We start from the raw sequence: 25275 nt of genomic DNA, 5'->3' as shown, positions 1-25275 counted from the left end.
AGAGCCAATCATTCCAGTCGCAGTTTCCAACTTTGGCCCAAAGTCTCGTGTGTTCTAATGTTCCCAGTGCAATTGTCAATGACTTTATCCTGTGTTCTTAAATGGCACAAAAATGGGGCAGATGTGCGACCTTTGCACAGCGACTTGTAACTCTTTTGAGGAACTTATGCTCATTTTCACCCACAAAGGGAGACACACAGAAAGATACCCCCAAAGCGACAGAGGTCTCCGTTGTGGTGAGCTGGAATTTGAAATGGGTAATCGGACAAATGCAAGTTTCAAATGTGGAAGCACAGAAGCGACGTCCCAAGGGAGCGTCAACGTGGGGCACGGTTAAAGTCAGACATTCCCCTCGAGCCAGGTCGGACTCGAACCTACAATCTTCTGATCCGAAGTCAGACGCGTAACCCATTACGCCACTGGCCCAACAGACACGCTCATCGCTGGCAGGATGTCAATATGTAATGCCATTGACTTTCACGGAATCAGAATTAAAAAGGTGAACAAGCAGCGAAGAAAATCACCAACACTGCTTCACTTCGAAGTTTCCAATTTGTGAAGCAGTGCCTTTCACTGGCAAAGGAGAAACAATTGTCCTCAGCTGCCTGCTTCGGGGTCGCCTCCTTCTCTGCTGGAAGTTTCCATCGTTTTATTGGCAGTCCCGACGCGAATTCATGACCCACTCCAGTGAAAACGTGTCATGGTGTCGTCTAAGCAAGACCCTGCCGAAACTCTGCGAGAGACATCTGGTCATTTCGAGCTCAGGATGTGGAATTAGACGAGCTGCGTGACACCTTTTATTGGCGCCGCCACTTCACTGCAAATTAGCGGCTCAAAACGAGCCGTTGTTAGCATCAGCTTGATTTGTACCTTCCTGTCGTGCATTTGCTGAACAACATCAGATAGATCCCGTCCGGCCCAGCTGACTTATCTATTTTCACACTCTGCAGTATTTCTAATATCTCTTCCATGTGAACCTCAATCTCTTCTAGTCTAGACGCAAGTATCTCTCTATCTTCCTCGCCAACATTTTCATTATCTATAGCGAACTCTGTCGAAAAATATTTATTTAGTGCTTCCTCGATCTCCACTGACTCCACATACGACTTCCCACTATTATCCTTGATTGTCCCAAATTTAACTCTCGTCATTCTTTTAGTGCTCACATACCTATGGAAAGCCTTAGGGTTAACCCTGATCCTATCTGCCAACAACTTCTCATGTCTCCTCCTGGTTCTTCTCAGCTCTCTTTTTAGGTCTTTCCTGATATCGTTGGAACCCTCGAGCGCTCGAACTGAGTTTTCACGTTTTCTCCTAACATAAGACTTCTTGTTCTTCTTGACCAGGGTTTCCACTTCCTTAGTAAAGCACGGCTCACGCGTTCTATATCTTACTCCCTCCCTGACAGGTACATACTTATCTAGGACACACAGGAGCTTTTCCTTGAATAAGCTCCACATTTTTAATGTGCTCACCCCCTACAGTTTCCTACCCCACTCTACGATTCCTAAATCTTACCTCATTGCATCGTGATTTCCCTTCCACCAGCTGAAACTCTTGCTCCGTGGAGTACACCTATCCCTTTCCATCACGAAAGTAAACCTGAGAGAATTGTGATCGCTGTCTCCACAGTGCTCACCTACTTCCAAATCTAAAACCTGGCCAGGCTCGTTACCCAGTACTAAATCGAAAGTGGCTTCTCCCCTTGAAGGCATGTCTACATACTGTGTCAGGAAGCCCTCCCGCACACAGTGGACAAAAACTGACCCATCTAAAGTACTCGTACTGTAGTGATCTCAGTCAATATTTGGATATTGTCTTGAGTGTTCCAGAGTTTTTCATTGTCCCACAGTCCAGATGAAGTTTGTATTCCTCGCGTAAGGGAGCGAGAATTCTTTCAATGTCTCAGATCAGTTCCTGTGCCGAGAAGATCAGAGTCAATGTCCCTTCCTCTACTCGGACTGACAATTTACACTTCTTGTATCTCCTATGATTCCATTTCCCAAAGGGTTTCTCAAGATTTCCAAAGCTGGAGCCTAAATTATATGGTTTGCTTCCTAAACATTTTTCCAACTGCCAACTGACAATATTTTCACAGGAACTCTTCACAATCCTCTGGCTTGCACCATGTCCAGGGATGAGAAGTCCCGTTTGGTGGAGAGAGTTCCTAGGCTGGTGAGTTTCACTTTGGAACAAAGATGGTTAAGTGGCAATTTCCTGCGGTCGTTTGTAATGATGGGAGAGGGAGCGGTGGGGAATGAGCACTCTGACGAGCAGGAGGAAGTGTTGCCAATGACCAGAGTCAGAGAACAGAGGACAAGGGATGAAAGGAATCTAATGAAAAGCAGCACTTCTGCTCAGGGCGTTCAATAACAACTGCAGAAACCCGATGTGTCGAGCAGTGTATCTGGAAAGAGAAACAGAGATCATGTTTTAAATGTGGCGCATTTCTGATGAAGAACTCGAGTTTCTCAAGTCTGATCAAATTACAGGCCTGGTTTGCAAAACAGGCTTTCTGAACTTTGAATAGTTCCAGCAGGAAAGCGTTCATAACGTAGTCAGCAGGATTCGAACCTACGTGATAAACCCCAATGGATTTCTAATCCATCGCCTTAACCACTCGGCCATGACCACCGCCCGCATCGCCGTCTGAGCATTGACCAAATCAGCCGTGATCTCATTGAAAGCTGCCGCTGACTTGAGTTACATGTTTCCATCTCCATTCATACCTTTGCTGTCATTTGTAAGGTGCGAGACACCAATGTAAAAGAAGAAAAGCACAAAGTTAGGACAAGATATTTGCAGCAAAATTGGTTCAACATTATTTATTGAAAGGAAAATCACACTTGGCAATTTGCTAGACCTCTTTGCGAACATGACCAGCAGAGGTAATCAAGGGAGCTATTGATCTGAGTATTCTTGGCCATGAAACAAACAAAGGTTAGTGACATATTCATTTCTCTTTTTAGCGAACGAAATGGTCTTTCCTGATGGTTACAATGAAAGAGATGGTTCCCAATAAAAGACAGAGATTAAGTCGCTTGTAGATACACTTCAATGTGATACGATTCACTTTCAGCCCCTAATTACCCCAGAGATGGAGGGGGTGAGTTACTTTTCTTCACTCTTCAACTCGACAGCATGGAGGTACAGACATGAAACCGCTAGAGATGGAGTTCTTGAATTGGGAACCAGCGACACTGAAGGAACTAGGCAAAAGTGAGGACTGCAGATGCTGGAAACCTGATTTTAGATCAGAAAATTTTGGAAAAGCACAGCAGCATCCGAGGAGCAGGAAAGTCGATGTTTCTGTTGCCAGTCTTTCTGCGTTCCGCAAACAATTTTCGTTTTTGGCTCAGATTTCCAGCAACTGCAGCTATTCGTATTATGTGAACATTCATAATGTATTGGACAAAACCAATGACCTGCTAGCATCGGAAAATCGGCAGAAGTACTGGGACACCGACATGTTAGCTGAACAATACCAGCATTCCATGAGCGGGAATACGATCCGGGCCACGGTTCTGAGAGTATCGAATCCTCACAAGTAAATAACAAGACAAGGCGATAGATACTGTCGTATTTGGTGTAAATAAAAAACCCTTTATGAACATTTTCCTTGCAGATTATTTTCAACTTGTCTTCGTAGATTTACAAAGTGGGAAAAGGCCATTCCACCTGTGTGCATCGCGGCTAATCAGAGAGCCAATCATTCCAGTCGCAGTTTCCAACTTTGGCCCAAAGTCTCGTGTTTTCTAATGTTCCCAGTGCAAATGTCAATGACTTTATCCTGTGTTCTTAAATGGCACAATAATGGGGTAAATGTATGACACTTGCACAACGACTTGGAACTCTTTTGAGGAACTCATGCTCATTTTCACCCAGAAAGGGAGACACACAGAAAGATACCCCCAAAGCGACAGAGGTCTCGTTGTGGTGAGCTGGAATTTGAAATGGACAATAGGACAAATGCAAGTTCCAAATGTGGAAGTACAGATGCAAAGGCCCAGCAGGACTTCACAGGGGAGCGTCAACGTGGATGGCGATTAAAGTCAGACATGCCCCTTCGAGCCAGGTAGGACTCGAACCTGCAATCTTCGGATTCGAATTTACACGCGTTATCCATTACGCCCATGGCCCAAGAGGCACGCTCGCATGAAACAAACAAAGTTTAATTAAAAATTCATTTCTTTTTCTGGCGAAGGAACCGATCTTTCCAGATGCTCACAATGACGGAGATTTTTCCCAATTAAAGAGGAAAATAAGTCCCATCTCACGCTGACACCATCGTAAGCGCTGCTGTTTCACAATGCCACAGAGTCAGGGTCAATTCCCGCCTCAAGGAACTTAATGTGTGGAGTTTGCACGTTGTCCCCGTGGCTGCGTGCGCTTGCTCTGGTTTTGTCCCACGGTCCAAAAATGTACCGGTTAGTTGAAATCGCCGTGCTAAGTTGACGGGGTTAAAGGAGAGGAATGCATTTGGTCTCGGGCGGGTCGGTGTGGAGTTGCTGGGCCGAAGGGCCTGTTTGCACATTGTAAGTATTCTAATCTACAGTAATCAATGACCAAGGTACAGCGCACGTTGTTCGATGGGCAAATATGACTTTTTGATTGTTTTTCTTCAAAGTTTCTTCCAATTCAAACAGGAGAGGAAGAAGGGAAATGAATGTCTCCCATAATTCTTGCCTTCTTTTATCATTCACAGGCGGTTTTTTTTCCTCTACTTTTTTTTAACACTGTGTTTACTGTTAGTGTTCTTGTCAGCCACACCGGCTGGTTTCCTCTTTCCTCAATGTTCCTCATCTCTACCCAAACACACTTTCCATCCTTATCTCTTGAATCAAAGTAATCTCTAACCATTGCATAATTGCCACGGAAACTGGGCTTTTCACACGCCTGTGTATGTCATTTTCCAATATTAATTGATCGTTTACTGTATTGCAATTGCGCACGAGAAGAGGAAAACAAAATAGAGGCCGGTGATCCTGGGTTTCAAACACACGTAATTGCAGCTAAAACGAAGGTTACTGCACACAATGCGATCACGGAAGCATGCACCAAACCGTCAGGAAGCACACAATAAGTGCAATGCTGGATGTCATTTCCGGAACAGGACGAGAAACACAACAGAAATACGTCTCTTGGGTACTATTTTGGATGTATTTCTCAATAAACTATCGTGTGTTACATATGTTCCATCGGGAGGTACCTCACACAAGGAAGTAACCAGTGCTGCAGACGGTCATATAATCCGAGATCCAAGTCCTGGAGTCAGAGACACTCAGATCCCTGTGTGTCCCTGCAAGGAACAGCTGTGCATGGGGTTTACAGGGTAACTGAACTGCATGAATGCGGCTCGATAGTCGTCTGTCTGCTTCTCCTCTATAGTTTTCTGTGCAGTCCCTGCGTGCAATCTTGTCAACTACGTTTGTCCGGCACAAGATGGGCATTGGTCACTTGTCTCTGAGAGAGGCTGTTGGTTTATGTGTTGTCATAATTCCGAGTGTAAGGAGGAATCTGGCTGTCAGTTCCTAGAAACTTACTTTAATAAATGGAAGCGTGCGTTTTAACTTGCCGTGTGGCATATACTCATTGCAAAGTTTGTGCACTGCGAATCACGTTGTGGGACTATCCAATTTTGGCAAAGAATTTGTGTGGCATTCACGAGTTTCCACGACCAGCTATCCCGAGTAGCAATACGGACAAATGGCAAGAACTACAAATTCGATTAGAGCAGCACAAGGTTAATCTGACAGGGCAAACAGAAGGCAGCCAGAAGATTTCTGGGTGTAGGGCAATCACCCAAGGTACCTTTTCATATGAAAGTCTGTGCATCAGTAGAATCTGGGACCAAAGTAGTCTATGTTGGTTATTCATATTCCAGACAACTTGCGTTGTTCCCTGTTTACTCTGAAAGTGAATAGACATAGTTATTTCACCGTTATTTCGAAAGAAGATCCTGCATTGAATCTGTTCGCCGTTTTTTGATGTTGTGGCGAAAAGGTGGGCAATCGCGATGTGAAACGTTGCTATGCTTTCATTTCCTTCATTACTGTCCAGGTGAGGGAAAAAGGTGATTGGCTCTCTCGATCAGATGGGGGCACCGGCGCATTAATGGCCGAATTTAATCACGGATATACTTGGAAATGTTCACTTTTAATGGTTCGTTGTTGTGTTTTGTTTTATGATACTTGAGCACTTTCTGGGACTTGGCAATACACTAAATCTCCAGTAGTTTTGGAATTGCCTCGCTGTTATTTGTGCGAGCAGTTCATGTCAGAGACGACTCACAGTGCCTCACAGACAGCACTTCAGCTTCGGTGTGTCTGATCATGGTACTGCCTTTTCAGTTTTGATTCTGTTCCCCGATAAGAGCTGTCAGTTTTTGGATTCGCTGGAGAGCAAAGTGGGTAATGCGATATGTGAGGTATTTTTCTTCAGCCAAAATCTTTGATGGTGAACTTGGGAAAGTGTCAAGAAGAATGGTCATTGGCAGGAAATATCCGGAAAACCATCATCTCTGGATCGGTTAGGCTCATCCACCCTCCAAACAAAATAGCCAAGCTCGCTGACTGAGTAACAAACATCATGCGGTTTTTTGCAAATGGTGTATTCAAACCGGTGCCGGTGGCTGGAGCATCTCAGACTTGTCGAGCATGGAAACAAATCCCGCAATCCAACTTGCCCTTGCTGAATAGATAACGAAAATTAATCCATACATTTCTGCCAATATTTGTGCCTTTTCTCTCCTAGGTCTTCCTGTCTATTCAGATGCCTTTGAAATGTTGTGAGTGCACCAGACTCTGCCACTAAAAGTGGCGATTCATTCCACACACACAAAGGTTCTGTGTGAAAAACATGTGTCCCTCACATCCCTTTTAAATCTTTCCTATCTCACATTTAACATTTACTATGTAGATTTGAACTCGCGTGTCTTGTGAAGAAGTGCTCCCTGACTATTTACTCTGTCTGTCTTCCGCATGATTTTATAAGCTTCTGTGAGGTCATATCTATGCCCTGAAGCTCCTGGGAATCTGACGAAGCCTATTCAGTTTCGTTCTCATGTCCAAGCACGGCAAACCTTGCAAATCCTTGTAAAGGTTTTCTAAACTTACACTTGCAAGAAGTGTGTCCAGCTGCAGCACTTATTTGACCGCGTGGCCACTCTGGAGCTGTGGTTGGACTCACTGTGGAGTGTCAGCAATTCTGGAGAGTTATGTTGCCTCCCAGGTGCTCAGGCCAGGGATGTCGCCCATCGGCTGAAGAGCATTCGAAAAGGGGATCGTGAACAGCCAGTTGTCTTGGTGCATACAGGCACTGACGAAAACAAAAACGAGATGAGGACCTGCAGGGAGAATTCAGGGAGCTCGGATAGAAATTAAAGAGGAGGACCACAAAGCTAGTAATCTCAGGATTACTGCCGGTGCTGTGTGACTGCCAGCGTAGAAATCAATTTTTAAAAATGGCACGATGAACACGTGAGTTGAGGAATGGTGCTGCAGGGCGGGTTTCAGATTTGTTGGATTTTGTGACCAATTCTGGGGAATGTGGGACTATAAGAAAATTGACGATCTACATCTGAACCATACGGGATCGTATGTCCTTTCGGTAGTTTTTGCTACTGCTGTTGGGGAGGTTTTATACTAATGTGGCAGGGGGCTGGGAAGCACAAGATTAAACAGGTCGGTAGGTGAGGTGGAAACTGGAAACGCCAAGAATCAGGAAGCCAGCATTAATAATGGGAAGAGTAGGCAGAGAGCAGATGAATGCAAAAGAACTGGTGGCCTGAAATGCATCTACTTTAATGCGTCGAGTATAGACAGATGAACTTAGGGTTTAGATTGGTGCCTGGGAATATGACGTTATTGCGATCACAGAGATTTAGTTGACGGAAGGGCATGGTTGGCAACCAAATGTTCTAGGATATAGACGCTTCAGACGGGATAGGGAGGGAAGTAAAAGGGGAATGAGTTGCATTGCTGGTCAGGGATGATATCATGGCTGTGCGAAAGGAGGACACCATTTGGGCTTTTGTCGTGAGATGGAGCAGTGAAATAAGAAGGGTGAGGTTAGATTTTTGGGGCTGTATTACAGTGAGCGTGAGGTGTAAGAAAGAGTAGTTAAACAGATCATGGAAAGACGTAGAGGCAATAATTTAGTGTTGATGGAGATTTGCGTTTTCCCAACATTGACCGTGATACTCTTAGCTTCAGAGGTCTGGATGGGATGCCATTTGTAAGAAGCTTCCAGGTGAATTTTCTGGAGCGGTATATCAATAGTCAGACGAGGGAATAGGCCATATTGGAACTGATATTGGGGATTAAGCCGGGGCTGGTGATAGCAGTTGCCGTGGGTGATTTCTTTGGGAAGTGTCCAATATTCTGTAAGTTTTAGAATACTCATTGACAAAGATGAGGGTGGTCCTAAGGAAAGAGTACGAAACTGGGCCAAAGCTAATTATATCAAAATTATGCAGGAGGTCGGAAATGTGGATTGGACACAGCTATTTGTAGGAAAGTCCACAGTTCATATGTGTCAGGCTTTCAAAGCTAGGTTAAATATAGTGCAGGATAGGCATGTCCCGTTGAAGGCAAAGGATTTGAGAACTGTTGATGACAGGACAATTGTACGACTCGCCAAGAGGAAAAAGGAAGCACACATAACGCCTCGCCAGCTAACAACATAATGGTCCCTGTAGGAACATGAGAAGAGTAGGACAAGTCTTAAACGAGGAATCAAGGGTGTTAAAAGGGGTCATGAAACAACCTCACGCTAGCACAATTAAGGAGAATCCTAAAGCCTATTATTCATATATAAGAAGCAAGCAGGTAACAGAGAAAGGATTGGTACACTAAAGGAAAATTAAGGAAGGCTGTATGTCAAATCTGAGAGAGTGGGTATGATTCTGAATGATTATTTTGCATCAGTGTTCACTGAGGAGAGGAACATGATGAATGTTGAGTCTAGAGGAAGACATTTGATTAATCTGGATCATGTTGACATAAGTAGGGAAGCTGTATTGGGCAGGCTAGGAGTAATTAATGTGGACAAATCCCCAGGAACGGATGGGATCTATTCCTGGTTCCTGAGTGATGTGAGAGAGGAAATAGCTGGGGCCCTGACAGATATCTTCGTGGCATCCTTCAGCACAGGTGAGGTTCTGGCCGACTGGGACGTTGCTCATATTGTCCCCTGTAAAAGAAGGATAATAGGGATAATCCGGATAACTACAGAACAATGGGCCGAACATCAGTGTTGGGAAAGTTGCAGGAGAAGGTACTGAGTGATAGGATCTATTCATATTTAGAAAATAATGTGCATATCAGTGAGAGGCATTGAGTTTTTCGGGGAAGTGCCTAAGTTGATAGATGAAGGAAAGGCTGTTGATGTCATATACATGCACTGCAGTAAGGAGTTAGATAAGGTTCCCCATGGTAACCAAATACAGAATGTAAAGTAACATGGTGTGCAGGGTGTTCTAGACAGGTGGATAAAGAATTAGTTGAGCAATAGGAGACAGAGTGGCAGTTGAATGGAGTTTCTGGAAATGGAGAAAGATGACCAGTAGTGCTCCACAGGGGTCAGTGTTGTGGTCACTGTTGTTTGTGATATACTTAAATGATCTGGAAGAGAGCACTGTTGCAATAATCAGAAAGTTTGCAGATGACACGAAGATTTCTGGACTAGCAGAAATTATAAGTGACTATTAAAGAATACAGGAGGATATAGATATACTGGAAAGTTGGGCAGAAAAGTGGCAGCTGGGGTTCAAAACAGACAAATGTGAGGTGACGCATTTCGGTCAGTCTAATTCTAGATGGGGTTATACAATGAACGGAACAGCTTTGGGGGAAAAAAACTGATGGATAGAGAGATCTGTGAGTGCAGGTCCATTATACACTGAAGTTTGATGCACAGGTGGATAGAGTGGTCAAGCAGGCATAGAATATGCTTGGCTTCATTGGATGGGGTATTGAATAAAATGGCTAACAAGTCATGTTAAAACTGAACAATACATTGGTCTGACCACACTTAGAATACTGTGTAAATTTGTGGTCGCCACATTACCAAAAGGATGTGGACGCTTTGGAGAGGGCGTGTAAAAGGTTTCAGCGGATGTTGCCTCATATGGATGGTGCAATCTGGGAAGAGAGGTTGAGTAGATTAGGTTTGTTTTCATTAGAAAAAAGGAAAGTTTGAGCGAGACCTTTTTGAGGTTTACATAATCATGAAGGGTACAGACAGGGTAGATAGAGAAAAGTTTTATTTCCCAGGTTGAAGGATTAAATACCGACAGGTCACGCTTTCAAGGTGAGACGTGAAAAGTTTAAGAGGGATACACGCGGCAACGACTTGACACAGCGGGTGGTGGGTGTCTGGAGCGCGTTCCCAGCAGAGACGGGAGAGGTAATGACGGTAGATATATTTAAGAGGCGTCTGGACAGATGCATGAGTAGGTGGGGAGCAGAGGGATACAGATACTTAGGAATTGGGTGACAGGTTTAAACAGTAGATTTGGATCGGCTCAGGCTTGAATGGATGAAGGGCCTGTTCCTTGTCTGTACATTTTTTTTTGGTCTTTCTTCTAAAATTACGCCAATTGCAGTACAAAATTTGCCAGGTCTAAGTGTCTGAAGTGAATCCATGCTGAAACACTAGTCATAACAAATCTGAGTGCTGGCTTTTACGTGATAGCGTGGTCGAGCCGTCTAATATGCTGGATTTTAAGCTTCAGTTTCTATCGAATGGTGGCTTCAAATACCAGCATTGTCAGTGAGCAACTATGTGAGAGAACTGCGCATGTGTGGATGCCTTTTAATTTGAGTGTTTGCAGCTCCTCAGTGAGCTTACCCTCTCGGTGATAAAATCAGCGACCGTATCTGAAAACAACGCAAGTTCCTGCTGTCGGACAGATCCTCACATCCCGTCGATAACTTTGCTTTTGGATATCTGCGTTGCCAGTTTCTGTATCTCAAATGGTCAGTGCATTTGGCTGAAATGTTGGTGGTTCGAGCCCACCCAGGGAATAAGCCTCAAATATTTCGGCACAAGCATTTACCCCGACAATGTATTGATATTATAACCGGGAAAACTCATCCATGATTCATCCCAAGTCCGCAGGGAGCGAGACAGTTACACGCAGCAGAATACAACATCACTTTCTCCAAGCTCCCGATGCCAACAGAAAGCGGCCACTGCGGCTTCAATCAGCGGCTTTCTGCCAAGCCATGGGAAACAACTCGTGGAAACTGCTCACTTAGTAACAGCTCTTTCCGTGTGAAAGGAGCAAAACTTTCACTTAAAATTGGAAAGGGCTTCAGGATATTGGAATGTTGCTCCAGTTCTTCGAACGTGTTATAAATAAAACTCCTGACTTGAAAATAAGAAGTGGCAAAGGTTTTAGGTAGAAAGAACAAATAAAGTGTTCATTCAGACGACTCTGTCTCGTCAGCAGATGGGAAATGCCCCAAACTGTAAAGGGAAATGATTGGGTTTCCTTAGGTAATTGCCCGACTGATTTACTGTCTTCCAGAGAGATTGGAATTCACATCAGCGACAGAAAGGTGAGGGTAAAAATATGAAGATATTAAGGTTGAAACTTAAATCCCGGGACAAGTGGGGAATAGATTGTAATGCTCTGAAGGAATAACTGAAGTGAAAGGTGTGAATGATATTTTTGTGATTAGGAGGAATGAAATGGATTCGAACAAATTGCTGATGAATGATGCTCACAATGTCATAGCAAACTAATCCACAGCGCACGTGCTGGGTTAGCTCAGTTGGTGCAGTGTGAGATGCTTAATCTGAGGGTGGTGGGTGCAAGCCTCACAATGGGCGCTTTCACTGCTTCATACAATTCCAGCTCTTCGTTCCACGTGCAGTATTGTTGCTGCTTTCATTGACACACCTGTCCACCTGCTTTTGATCACACGTCGGTTTCTGAGTGAACACTGTTTCCATTTAACTGGTGGCGCCAGAGACAACTTTATCAATGCAGCCGAAAATACAATGAATGATGTCCGTTTGAAAACGTGAGGTTCCAAACCAACCATGCACCACCCAAAGTGTTCAAAGGCACGGAAAGCGAATGGCCACTTGCGAGGGGTCTGACAGAGACGGATCAATGTCACATGGGTCCTGAACCAATTTTCAGTGATTCAGATTGTTCTGATAGAAACAGAAGGTTACTCTCCCTCAACGTTTTGCAATTGTTCTTCTTGTGTTTAACGTAATGAACAGTATATTGTCAGGAACGAGAATGGAGGTGCGACAGGATCGTGAGGTTTCGGTGTGGGACATAGACACAGTAAGTCAAATATACCCAGAGCACTGGAGAGCTGTTTGGTCCAGGATCACTGCCATCTTCTGTTTCAGAATCAACAAATGAAATTACTGGAAAATCTCAGCAGGTCTGGTAGCATCTTGGAAATATAAATTGATTTAAGACTTCGGGACTAGTGGCACTTCTTTTCCATGTCCATCTCCACCTGCTTTTGCACACTCTTCCTTTTTATTGAATGTCTCCTGACTTCCAACTTTATATTCAGCTTCTCTTTTATTACTTCCTCTCCAACAATTTTCCCAGTCTCCAGTTTTGAATCAGAACTGTTCAATCTTTCACATTGCCCAGGACTTCGAACTAACAAATAATAGTTTCTATTTCCTTAGATAGCAGATGGCCAGAGACTGGAAGGCAGCATTGTTCCGAAAACTCATCCATGATTCACCCCGAGTACATAGGGAGTAAGACGGTTACACGCATCAGAATACGACACCATGTTCTCCAATCCCCCGATGCCAACTCAAAGCGGCCACTGCAGCTTCAATCAGGGCTTCCTGCCAAACCCTGGGACATAGCTCGTGGAAACTCCTTTCTCATTAACTGCTCTTCCTGTGGGAAAGGAAGAAAACTTCCATTTTAAATTGGAAACGGCTTCAGGAGATTGGAAGGTTGTTCCTGTTCTTGGAACGTGTTATAAACAAAACTCCTGTCTTGAAAATAAGAAGTGGTAAACGTTTTAGGCATGAAGAACAAAGAAAATGTTGATTGTAAGGACTCTGTCTCGTCAGCAGATGGGAAATTCCCAACACTGTAAACGGAAATGATTGGGTTTCCTAAGGTAACTTTCTGACTGATTTACTGTTCGCCAGAGTGACTGGAAATCACTTCGTATGAAAATATTCGGGTTGAATCTTAAATACCAGGACAAGTGCTAAATAGATTGTAATGTTTTGAAGAAATAACAAAAGTGAAAGATGTAAATTGTATTCTTTGTGATTGGGAGGAATGAGCTGGATCTTTGCAAATTGCTGTGCCAGGTGAATTGTGCTCAGAATGAAATAGCAAACTAATTCGTCGTGTGCCAAGCCTGCATATCTCAGTTCGAAAAAATGTGAGGTGTTTAATCAGAGAGTCGTGCGTCCAAGCCCCATAATAGTCGTTTTCACTGTTTAATAGAGTTCCAGCTCTTCATTCCACATGCAGAATTGCAAACCAACGCTGATGGAGCATTCCTGTTGCTTTCATTGACACATATGTCCTCCTGCTTTGATCACATGCCGGTTTCTGAGTGAAAACTCTCTGCACTTCACTGGAAGCGCCAGAGTCAACTTTATCAGTGCAGTTGAAAATACTATGAATGATATCCATTTCAAAACGTGAGATTCCACTACATCCGTGCACTCTCCAAAGTATTCAAAGACACAGAACGCGAATGGCCATTTGTTAGTGGTCTGACAGAGACGGCTTAATGTCTCATGGGTCCTGAACAACAATTAACTAATTCAGAATGTGCTGATGGAACGGAACGGAGTTCTCCCTGAACGTTTTGCAATTGTTCTTGTGTGTGCTCCTGTAAGTTTATGTAATGAACAGTTTATTGCCAGTAACGAGGGTGGGGGTTGCGAAGGATTCTGAGTTTTCAGTGTGGGACAAACGTGATCTGATCGAACGGGTAAGTCAAATATTCCTAGAACATTGGAGAGCTGATTGGTCCAGGATCACTCCCATCTTCTGTTTCAGAATCAACAAATGAAATTGCTGGAAATTCTCAGCAGGTCCGGTCGCATCTTGAAAATGAAAACCGAATGAGATTTCGGGACTGGTGACACTTCTTTTTCCATCTCCATGTCCCTCTGCCTTTCTACAAACTTCCTTTTTATTGAACTTGCCCTGACTTCAAACTTTATATTCAGCTTCACATTGCTTCCTCTCCAAACATTTTCCCAGTCTCTAAAATTTCCTTAGATACCAGATGGCCAGAGAATGGAAGACAGAGGAGGACGGTTAGCGCTTTCAGAATATCTAGTCTGCTCCGCCATTCGATTTGGCTAATATCGTTCTTAACCCCATTCTCCAGTCCTCTCCCTGAACACTTAATCCCCAGTCTTAGGATCCAGTCTTTTTTCCAGAGTGGGTCCTAATCCGTCCCAAAACCCTCCACATGTGTTTGCAGCTGTTACACCGTGTCTACGTGTCATCAATCTCAGTTTCAGTGATTCTCGGCAAACACGAACTGTTCTGAGCAGCTCGATAGTGTCTCTGGCCCCACTGTGATCCTGCGGAGGAACAGTAATCATCTTCATCTCCTACGGAAAGGATCGGCGCTTCAAAAAAAACCGACAGAAAGAAAGATAGGCTTGTGAGTCAAGATATGTGGAGGTAATTGCTTTCTGACCTGGTCAGTAAACCTTACTCTGTATATTCCCGCACATTCTAGCTGCTGTGGTGAAAGGGAATGCAAGTCCAATTAATTGCCGTCTACGCTTTTATTCGATGTGTATTCTTCCTTGTTCTGAATATGCAGGGATGTTTCCAGCACTGATGGTCACCATTTCTAAGAGTGCATGCCGCGAGCCCTGATATTTTCTGGAGAGTAGCATTATCAGTTTGTGGGAAAGTGGCCCAGTACTAAGCTTAGAAGAAACATTGTTGTTCCCACTTTACGGACATCAGTCTTTCATATCATGATCGATGGGGCTTTGTTGCATACTCATCAGCAAGCCTTGTTTTGAATTTACTCGCCCAATACTACTGTAGCGGTGGGAAGAATATAATTCCGAACACCTGCTGCGTGAATTTCATTTTCACATATCTATTTGCAGTGGTCCTTCATACGTGGCGATGTTTCTATCACTGCTGGCCATCCTGTTTAAGAGTGCAGTTACATATGTTCCTCTGTCTTGGCACTGCAGGGAAAATTGTCTGCGCCTTTTAAGCCAATATTTCCTGGATATTTCAACATGGTATTCTTTATTTTTTCGATCATGTCCACTTTAAGGACACAGATACCGGGCACTGATCCTTTCTGCAACAAAAGTACCACATTTGCTTTACATGCGAAGGTGGCCTGGATCAGTAACAAGGAGAGTATTCATTTCCTCCTGTCACAGCGAACACTGGATTCATGATGTTAGTCTCTGTCAAATGCATCCGAAAATGTGCTCTGAAAGCTTCATTTGAACGCTGTCTGGCGTTTCTCAACGTGTGTCAACCAAAACCAGAAATCCTCGATCACAGTTTGGAGCAGTTCACATATTCGAGTTTCGTAGCAGCAGACACGGATACAGTTCAGTCAGAATGAAAAGATTTACAGGCACAGATGAACTATCGACTCTTGTTCTCATACTGTTACTAATATTACCGTGTGGCCTGAAGTCTAAGCCATGTTGTAATGGAAAAGGAGAAATGACAGACAGGCTGCCGAATGACAGCATGTATTTTGTTTTCTTGTTCTCACAGAGTTCCAGGAAAATATGACAGCGAGGGAGAAGAATGCAAGTCACGTGCAGCTCTGGTGAAACACCTTCTGTTTGATTCAGTCATCAATAAGAAACGTGAATGTGACTAAAGCGGGAAACCTTTTCACAATCGAACAAAGAACAATCACGAACAGTGACACACTCTTTGACATCTCAGATCGCCTTTGACCTTCCCTGAATATGTATAGGAACTAATTTTTGCACACCTCAAAGTGAGAACTGTTTGATTTACCCACCATAAGTGAGTCACATGTCCTTGATTCCCACATAGGTTTCCAACTCAGCTTGCAGCCAGGTGGCAGTTGCTCATGGCTCTGCTGGATAATGCACTATTATGGAAAAATAAAATGAAAGTTGGAACTCTTATTGGCTGTGGGTTTCGAATAAGCTTGCTACGTGTTCTGCCATTCTTGGATTCCAGTGATAAACCAGTTTTTCAATTCATCTGAGCAGCAGGAGAGTTGGCGTTTCTGGCAGGAGCAGAATTCATCATCTCCAGTGAGCACGTTATCTGAGGGGAGAGAGTGAACAAAGTTTCACACAGCGACTAATCGGAATTGCATTCTGTTTCAGCATGGCAGCAGATATGGGCTAGCAAATTCAAAGCCAGATTTGCTGATGAGAACAACAAGCACGACCGCTCAGATAGAGCAATTCCTTCCCACCGCTTATTCTGCAGAACTGGTACAGTTGCTGTGAGTATGCTGCAGGATATCATCAGGTACATGCTCTTGGGTTTCCGGTTTTGGCCTGTGTGCTCGCGTGTCTGAGCAAGCTGAGACTCTGTTTTGAGATTCCACTTCTTAAGAAGGCTTGTGTTTGTATCCCTACGCGGCCACGTGAATGGAGATATTTATTTCCCTGTTGATGTGAAATTTGGTTCTACATTGAATTCGCTCGCAGTTTTCTGTTGTTGTTACCAAAAGGAGGGAAATTGCGATATGAAACTTGGTTACTTATCCCTAGTTTCCTTAATTTCTGTCCTGATGAGAGAGGCTGGTGATTGGTCCTCTCGATCCGGTGGAGACATCAGCCCAATTGTTAACCTCATCTAATCGAGACTGTAATTGATAATCTTCACTTTTCATGGTTCATTGTTAGTCAGTTCTGATTCGTGTTACTTGAGCACTTTCCTGGAAGTATTGGTGCTCTAAGGCGCCAGTGCGTTGCAAGCAACATTTGGAATTGCCTCGCTGCAATTTGTGTGAGCATCTCATGACCCAGACGACTCGCTCTGCCTCACAGACAGCATTCATGAGCCCGTGTGTCTGAAAATATGTTCTCTTTGTCAGTTCTGCTTCTGTTCATGAGTTGTCAGTTTTTGGTTTCGCTGGAGACACACACACACAAAGACCCACATGGACACATATATTTTGTGTGATGAATTTTTTTGGTACTTTCAGGGTTACATTGCACTTTACTCAGAAACCACATACATTCATGTAGAACTCTGAGCTCAAAAACTGCATTACATTATGTAAAACTCTGTTATCTCACTTATTGGATTGGAATCAATATAAGCATAAGGTCATAGATACATAACTCAGGGGGGTAACACCTTCAACATATTGTCTCGCTATTACCATTGTTAACAGCTGTCCCGAGAATGCAACTTTTTATAAAAAGGGTTTTGTGATTTACACATAGAATACAGTGATAGTTTCACTTCTTTCAACAGTTGAAAGGCTTAACAGACAATCAATTCTTCAATGTATAATTTCAGTTACATCACACTGCAAATGTTTGCTATACATTCTGTGTTACGATCGAGCCCTCCACAAACACCTGATGAAGGAGCATCGCTCTGAAAGCTAGTGTGCTTCCAATTAAACCTGTTGGACTATAACCTGGTGTTGTGTGATTTTTGACTTGGTACACCCCAGTCCAACACCGGCATCTCCGAAACACAATTTATTCTCGACAGCTTGTAAGTGTTCCCTTAGAAACTGCAGCTTTTGGAAACGTATTACTGGGACAAAGTCATTGCTCAATGTGATGGGGTGCACCGTCAATCCCTAATTACTCGAGAGATTGAGATTTTGAGTTACTCCGCAGAACTCTGGATGTCCTCAGTAGAGGGGTAGAGGCATGATGCCATGAGGCAAGGATTTAGAAGTAGTGACATTGAAGAAGCAGCGAAGTATTTTCGAATGGGAAACGTGAAAACCTTGGAGGGGTAATTGCGGTGATAGCTTTCGCTTATATTTGCTGCCATTGTCCTTCCAGACAGATGCTGATCGATCACTGAATTGTTCTGGCAGGATCCGTGTGTGTGTTCTGGGTGCAACCAGGATTTAGTTTTCCTTCGGATAATTCCCAAGAAGAGAATTAAATCTTCATTTCCTGACTGGGAATGAAAGCCTGTTCTGGGCAATGCAAACTCAGACTCGTATGCAGGGATGTCCATTGATACTGCAGTAGCCTTTGGGACCTGTACAAACTCTAGTGCCTGCTCTTCACGTCATAATCGTCTTCGTCAGCAGTGTTTCTCTCTCCAAGTTTCCAAGTCGGTTCATATTATCACCCTTGGTTTCAATGTGAAGAAGGCAATGCTGTGATAATCTGCTGTTGTTCAGCAGATATATTGCAGCAAGTTAAGTAAAGACTGATGCTAACACGAGCTCGTTTTGAGCTGCGCTGATGTGTTGGCAGCAAGAAAGGCAACGTTCAACTCGCCTCATTCCGGATGACGGGTTCGAAATGACCAGTGGTTTCTCGCTGAATTAGTTCAGGCTCTGGAATGTAAAAAACTTCAAGTATGAAAGTGCAGTGAAAGGAAATGTTTCACAGAGTGGGGTATTCCAAGTGAAACAGTGACGGTGATTATGTTTGCTGATTTTTCACCTTGTGAATGCTGTTTCCCTGATGTGGACGATTACATTACCTGTAGACAAACTGTCATATCCAAATCTGGTCTTTGGGTTAGTGACAGAATTGGTAACACGTCTGATGTCGAATTAGGGGATTGTCGGTTCGCATTTAAAATCACGAGGATGCAGCGTGCTAGTCCATTCCTGTTGTCTGTCAGGAACGGAAGGGTTTGGGTTTTTGAATTTACAGTTTCTTTTGTCCAATTCAAATTCTAGCTCAGATCAACGTCTCTCATTCTCTGTACAACTGGCTTTGGTTTAACCAAAAGCTGCCTTTTGGAGGTTGAACTTACATGTTGGAGCGGACATCTGAAGTGAAGCACAAGGACCTGGTCAAATCCTGAGAACTCTGCCCCTCTCGGGGAATCTGTCTGTGTGTCTCTTTCTGTGGGAGACACGACGTGGGTAATAACACAGTGTGACTATGTCGAACTTCAATCCCATTGTTGTGTCATCTAAGATCAAAGCGAGAACCTCACTGCCATTTGCACTGGGAACATCAGAACACATAAGGTAATGGATCAAAGCTGGAAACTGGGAATAGAATAGATGAATGTCTTTAAACCAGACTGCACCATGGGACAAAAGGGATTTTCCATTCTGTAAAACTTGGAGACGAGTAGAAACCAATCTGCAGTTAATCTGATCAGAAATGAAATGGAAAATCTATTTCATTGAGAATAAGTGCAAGATTGTCTTCTTCATTCCCTGTAATCTTGTAGTTAGGATTTGGAACTCTAACTGCAATAGTGTTGGTTCTATTCTCGGACAGGGAATGCATGTTTTATTGTGCAAATATATCGTGGTGCCAGTATTTCTTACCACTGGTCCGAACCTGGTAATGCTTGGTTTTGTGCCAGGTTATCAAAAATCAAAAAGGTGCAGGTTTTTGAAATATGAACTAAAAACGAGAATTGATAGAGAAACCCGCTACACCTGGCAACATCTGTGGAGATAAACAGGTTTTTTTCTTAAGATGGACAGGAAATAGGTTAGTTATAGATTTCTAGATTATACTGTTGGGAAAAGGATAATCTTCCCTGTCGAATCAGGATATTTATCAAAATCACTCTTGAGCTTACAAACATCGAATTTACAATCTTAAAAGTACTTAATCAGCTGTCATGCTACTTTCATTTTCCTGATCTGGTGGAAGGCTATGTTTTATTGGCTACATTTCCTTTAGGTTCCGTTATTTAGCAGTCACGCCGAATGGAGAATTGTTTCTTTCAGTTTCTGCCTCAATATGTGTCTTTGTTTTTTCTATATTTGTCTTTGTATCCTCCTGGGCCTTTTCACATTCTCTGACTCTCTGGATCTCCATATCCCTCATTTCCCATTTCTGCTCTTGAAAAGCCTGACATTCAAAGACAGTTTGAGATTCGAACTGCTCAGAGGCTTTCTGAGGTCTGGCTGGAGTCGGTCGAAGTAGTCTCACATTCTCTGGATAATGCGTCTGTCACTTCGACCTGAGGCAAGGAGACATTTCTTCCTCAAAATCTAAAGACCCTTTCGAAGTTATAGTTGTATTCCTTATCCATCAGTAAAAGAAAGTAATTACATGATAGCTGAAGAAGAACAACGATGCATTTACTGTTGGTGTACAACGAATGAATGGTGACAGCAGAGAATGAGGGTGATCATGTCGTGGTGTCAGTGCCATTACCACAACATTTCCCGGGAATGCTGTAGTGTCTCCTGCCTCACCACTTAATTTCCACAAAACTGGGAATTAAGGAATGAGAATGAGAGGATGAGAAGCAGAAGTGCTTGTGGAACTGCGGGAAGAATCTCCAGGTTAAAATAATAGTTAAAAAGAGCAACGTACACGACTGTATTTAAACCAGGAAAATGAAGCCAGAATGCGAAATCAGAATGCACAGCAATTCAAACAGGACACTGAGTTTCTCGATCAGCAACACAATACTTGCGAGAAATAACGAGCTTTCAATAGAATGAGCAGGCACCAGTGTGATGGGAGCTGCTTTCACCAGCTAAGCCATGGCGCCACGTTAAGAGCCAGATTTCTCGTCCATATGTGCAATGCCTGAACCACTTGATCACAGGAATTCGAAAATACGTTTTCTATATTAATGTTGCTCAGTATGAATGGCAATCAAACTCTACTTGTGCAAAAACAGACGTTTCAATGCTGAGCATGCCCCACTATAAAGGCACAGAAAAAGACAGTATCCTCTTGCATTGGCATCCAACAGATATTTTCGTCTGTTTAAACTGACAGAATAAAGAGGATGTGCTCATCTCCTCTCGCGTCCCATTAACCACGTTAATACACACGCAGGGATTTTCAAACCAAGATGAGCAGGCTCATTGTTGTGAATTGACAGCAGTGGTGTGTGAGTCATTGCGAACAGTGAGCAATAAATGCTGAACCATTAGCACTGACACTGAGCCTTACACCATCAGCTCCACACTCACATCTTGTGTCATGTCTCCTAGGCATTAGTGCATTTGACTTTAACTATTCTACCCTGCACCTCTCCTCAGGTTATTCCCGACCGGTTGCAGTGTCGAATTAGAACATGCAATTATTAGAAATGCATTTCTGGGACATAGTTGTCTTTCAATGAGATAAGATTCACTGCCCATCCCTAATTATCCCAAAGATGTAGGGGACGAGTTACTTTTGTTAACTCCACAAATCCTTAGTATGGAGGTACTGACAAGAAACCGCTAGAGATGGAGATCCTGGATTGCGGAAAGCAAACTGACCCCAAACTGCTAACGTAACTCACCCAGGGAAGAGCAGATGGACCCCACTCTGTCAATGTAACTCAACCAGGGGACAGAGGTCTGACATCACACGATCAATGTAACTCAACGAGGAAGTTATGACCTGACCGCACTCTGTTAATGTAATTCACCCAGGGAAGAGTAGACTGACGCCACTCTGTCAATGTTAGTCATCCAGGGAAGAGCAGACTGACCCAACACTTCATATGTAACTCACCCAGCAAATGGCAGACTGACACCACTCAGAGAAGAACAGGCTGTACCCATTCTGTCTCTGTCACTCATCCAGGAAAGAACATGCTGATCTGATTCTGTCAATGAAACACAAGCAGGGAGACGAGCATGACCCCACTCTGTCAAAGTAACTCATTCAGAGAAGAGAAGACTTATTCCATTCTGTCTGTGTGAATCATCCAGCGAAGACAGTAATGAAACCATACTTGCTGTTAAACTCAGACAGAGAAGAGCAGACTCTCACGATTCTGAGAAAGTAACACGCCCGTGGAGGAGAAGACTGACACCACTCTCTTTACGTAGCTCACCCAGGGAAGAACAGATTGTGTGCTCTCTGTGATATTACTCACTTAGAAAGGAGCAGACTGACCCCATTCTGTTAATATGACTCTCACAGGGAAGAGCAGACGAAGCCCAATCTGTCAATGTGACTCAACCGGGGAAGAGCACTCTGACCTCACACGATCACTTTAACAAAACTGGGAAATTGCAGACTGACGCCACTCTGTCGATGCAACTCACCCAGGGAAGAGCAGACTGATCCCACACTGTCCAAATAACTCACTTCTTGAAAAGCAGACTGAAGCCACTCTGTCCATGTAACTCGCACAGGAAAGAGTAGACGGATGCCACTCTGTCAATGTAACTCACTGAGGGAAGAGCAAACTGACGCCAATCAGTCAGTGTTACTCACCGAGGGAAGGGCAGACTGACCCCACAATCTCAGTGTAACTCAGCAGACTGATCCCACACGGTCAATATAAGTCATTCACTGAAGAGAGGTCTGACCACACTTGACCAATGTAACTCGGCAGAGAAGAGCAGACAGAAGCCAGACTGTCAACATAAGTTATCGAGGGAAGAGAATACTGACCCCGCTCTTTCTGTTTCACTCAGGCAGGGAAGAGCAGACTATCACCACTCAATGAAAGAAATTCGCCCAGGGAAGGGCAGACTGACCCTACTGTATCTGCGTGACTGACACAGGTAAGAGCAACTAATCCAACTCTGTCAAGAATACCCTGACCCCTCTCTGTCCATGTAGCTCACCCAGGAAACAGCAGACTAACCCGACTCTGTCTATTTAAGTTCACAAAAATCCTCTGAAGTACGTCCTATCCAGACACTCTCCACATCACTGTTTCTGTAACCGTGTGCGTTCAATGGCGAATACAAATAACCTGCAAATGTTCAGAATGTGGCAGCAAACCAGAGCTACCACACAGAAATTGGGCGAATGTGCAAACTTCCATCAGGCAGTCACCTAAGCCTGGAATGGAAACCAAACCCGACAGGAATCATGATTATAAAATGGCAGAACAGAAACCCAGCAAAAAGAATTGCGTCCCTGTGTGTTGCAACGATTCTGAGTATTAATTAAGCAACTGTCACTGTCGTTAATTTCCATTTTCATCACTGCCAACCTTCTTCAAAGCAGAGCACACACTTTCTTTAGTCAGATTTCTAATATTCAGCTTTCATCCCGCTTTTTACCTAATCATATTTCTGACGTTACAATCTACGTCATAACAGGTTGACAACTGCAGAATGAGCTTTGTTCTGTTCTCCACTGATGTTGAGAGTAGTAATACAACATATTCGAGTAGGACTTGATGCGCTTGCGGGTGGTGTATTCGCGGCATTATGGCTTTTCATTTCGTTTTTGGTCTTCTATTTCGAGTTCCTTGCGCAGACCTCTGAAGAAGACTTTTTGGAGTCGAAATGGTAACTGTGTTTTCTCTTGAAAGACAGACGTAGCTTTATTTCTGTTCTCTGATAAATTGATCTTCTTCTGATCTTTGCTAGTGAAATAGGGTGCATTACTATGGCTCGGTTTTAGTTTCAAAATCAAGAGAAACATGAAGGAGACAATATCAAAGAACACAAAGTTCTGATTTGTTCAGATAAGTTTTGCAGCAATGGTGGACATGAAGGTCAAATTAAGATAACGGTTCAAGAACATTTAATCTGGAAGTGGTATGTGACTTTAGTTCCAAATATATGTTTCCGTTCTTCCAGTACATCTTTTTGACTGCCAGAAAACATTGATTGTTTTCTGTATTCACTTTGTTTCGCGATATCTGTCTTCTGGTCGACCAGAGACAACTTCAATTTGTGTCTGCATTGAATAAGATTTCGCTCTTTCTTTCGAGAAGCAATCCTATGCATTCTGTAACATTTATCATGCTGATGGCTAAGAAGTTCAAAATGAATTACGGTTTATGGATCGTGAGCAAGACTGAAGTGATCCACTTGCGAACAGATGTCACCACGCCCTATTCCTACATCGGGCCTAAACGGTCCATTGGCAGAGTGTGCAGAAAGGAAATGTCTAAGGGAACTAGTCCTTTGTTCAGTTTGATTTGATACCAATGGTAGTGCTGTGTTGGGGCAGAAATGTGTCAACATCTCTGACGTTAGAGTCAAAATTTAAGTCACATCTACTCCATGGAGTGTCCTCTCATATCGGAACATGCTGACATGAAAACATCTAGCACTGATAGCAAAGGTTTTTTCATTAAATTTGGAGTCTGTTTAACTGAGCAATTCAGACAGCCAAGATGAATAATTGGCCCTTGGTTCTTCAAGCTGAGCTCTCCACACCAACTGCTCCAACGGAGGTCGTGGATAAGATCCACATCGATTATTTTGATCAATTTTAGTCTCAGCAACAACCTATTGTTCTGAACAATGCTACACCACAAACAGAGGGCTAAGTCTGATTTTCATCGTTAATTTTCAATTTCAGTTCTTAATGCACAGTTTCTTACGAATGTGGACAGCAGAAGACTGTTAACATTCCATTTCTCATATTTCCAGAAAATTCTACACCGCTGACATCGCCTTGCCTTATCACACCTCAAGCCAGGAACCTGGACCAGTCGAGTTCCTTTCCACACATGGAGTTGTTTTTTCTAATTCATTGACTGCTGATATAATAGATTATTGGCCTTGAGAGTCAGTTGTAAATTAGGTTGAACTTTCTCAGCTTGACTTTCAACTGATCCTAAAACAAACTCATCACCTGCAGGTAAATGTATTGCATTGCTTCTTGTTTTGCTTAATTTCACCGCCCCCCCCCCCGCCACGCCCCGCCTCCCGAACATCCAAATTTCACGATAGTTCGACAAATGTTTGGAAACTGATTCGTGTTGGAAGTTGATGGCTTTTTGTGTCTCGACATATAATTTATCCAATTAGACATCTTGAAATTACTTCGGATTCTTCACAGTTGAAAATTTACTTTCGAGTGAATGCAAAGCTCAAGCTCCACGACAGCCAAATTCTGCAAAGGAATTAATGACTTTTAAAAGAGTCAACGCTGTGAGCAGGATTCGAACCTGCGCAGGGAGACCCCACTGGATTTCAAATCCAACGCCTTCACCTCTCGGCCATCACAGCTGAATCAAAATCGCCAATTTTCATACTAAAAGAACTGAATTCATGAAATACATAATTTGTCTGAAGAACAAATTGTCAAGACCCAAAGATGTCGCCGAATCCTTTGCAGAGACCCAGACGAACGTTACCTTAGCAGATTGACAGGCTTTCAGCGCAAACTAGATCCTGACACAGCTGAAGTTGCGGGAATAATTCTTCATTGAATTATAGAGTCACGGATGTACACCACACGAAGTGAGGATCATTGTCTCAC

The 25275-nt window shown here is 43.4% G+C and overlaps 3 non-coding genes across 3 annotated transcripts; all 3 read right to left on the bottom strand.

Moving 5' to 3' along the window:
- Positions 1-353: 353 nt before the first annotated feature.
- Positions 354-426, bottom strand: trnar-ucg (transfer RNA arginine (anticodon UCG)). Its single transcript has one exon. It is a non-coding gene; the product is annotated as a tRNA-Arg (tRNA).
- Positions 427-2553: 2127 nt separating this feature from the next.
- On the bottom strand, positions 2554-2634 carry trnas-aga (transfer RNA serine (anticodon AGA)). The gene has a single exon. It is a non-coding gene; the product is annotated as a tRNA-Ser (tRNA).
- Positions 2635-24940: 22306 nt separating this feature from the next.
- Positions 24941-25022, bottom strand: trnas-uga (transfer RNA serine (anticodon UGA)). Its single transcript has one exon. It is a non-coding gene; the product is annotated as a tRNA-Ser (tRNA).
- Positions 25023-25275: the final 253 nt, after the last annotated feature.

The sequence above is a fragment of the Chiloscyllium punctatum genome, chromosome 29, assembly GCF_047496795.1.
Source record: "Chiloscyllium punctatum isolate Juve2018m chromosome 29, sChiPun1.3, whole genome shotgun sequence".
In the NCBI taxonomy this organism is placed as follows: Eukaryota; Metazoa; Chordata; class Chondrichthyes; order Orectolobiformes; family Hemiscylliidae; genus Chiloscyllium; species Chiloscyllium punctatum.
The sequence above is the reverse complement of the archived record's forward strand: the minus strand, read 5'-3'. Positions and strand labels throughout refer to the sequence as shown.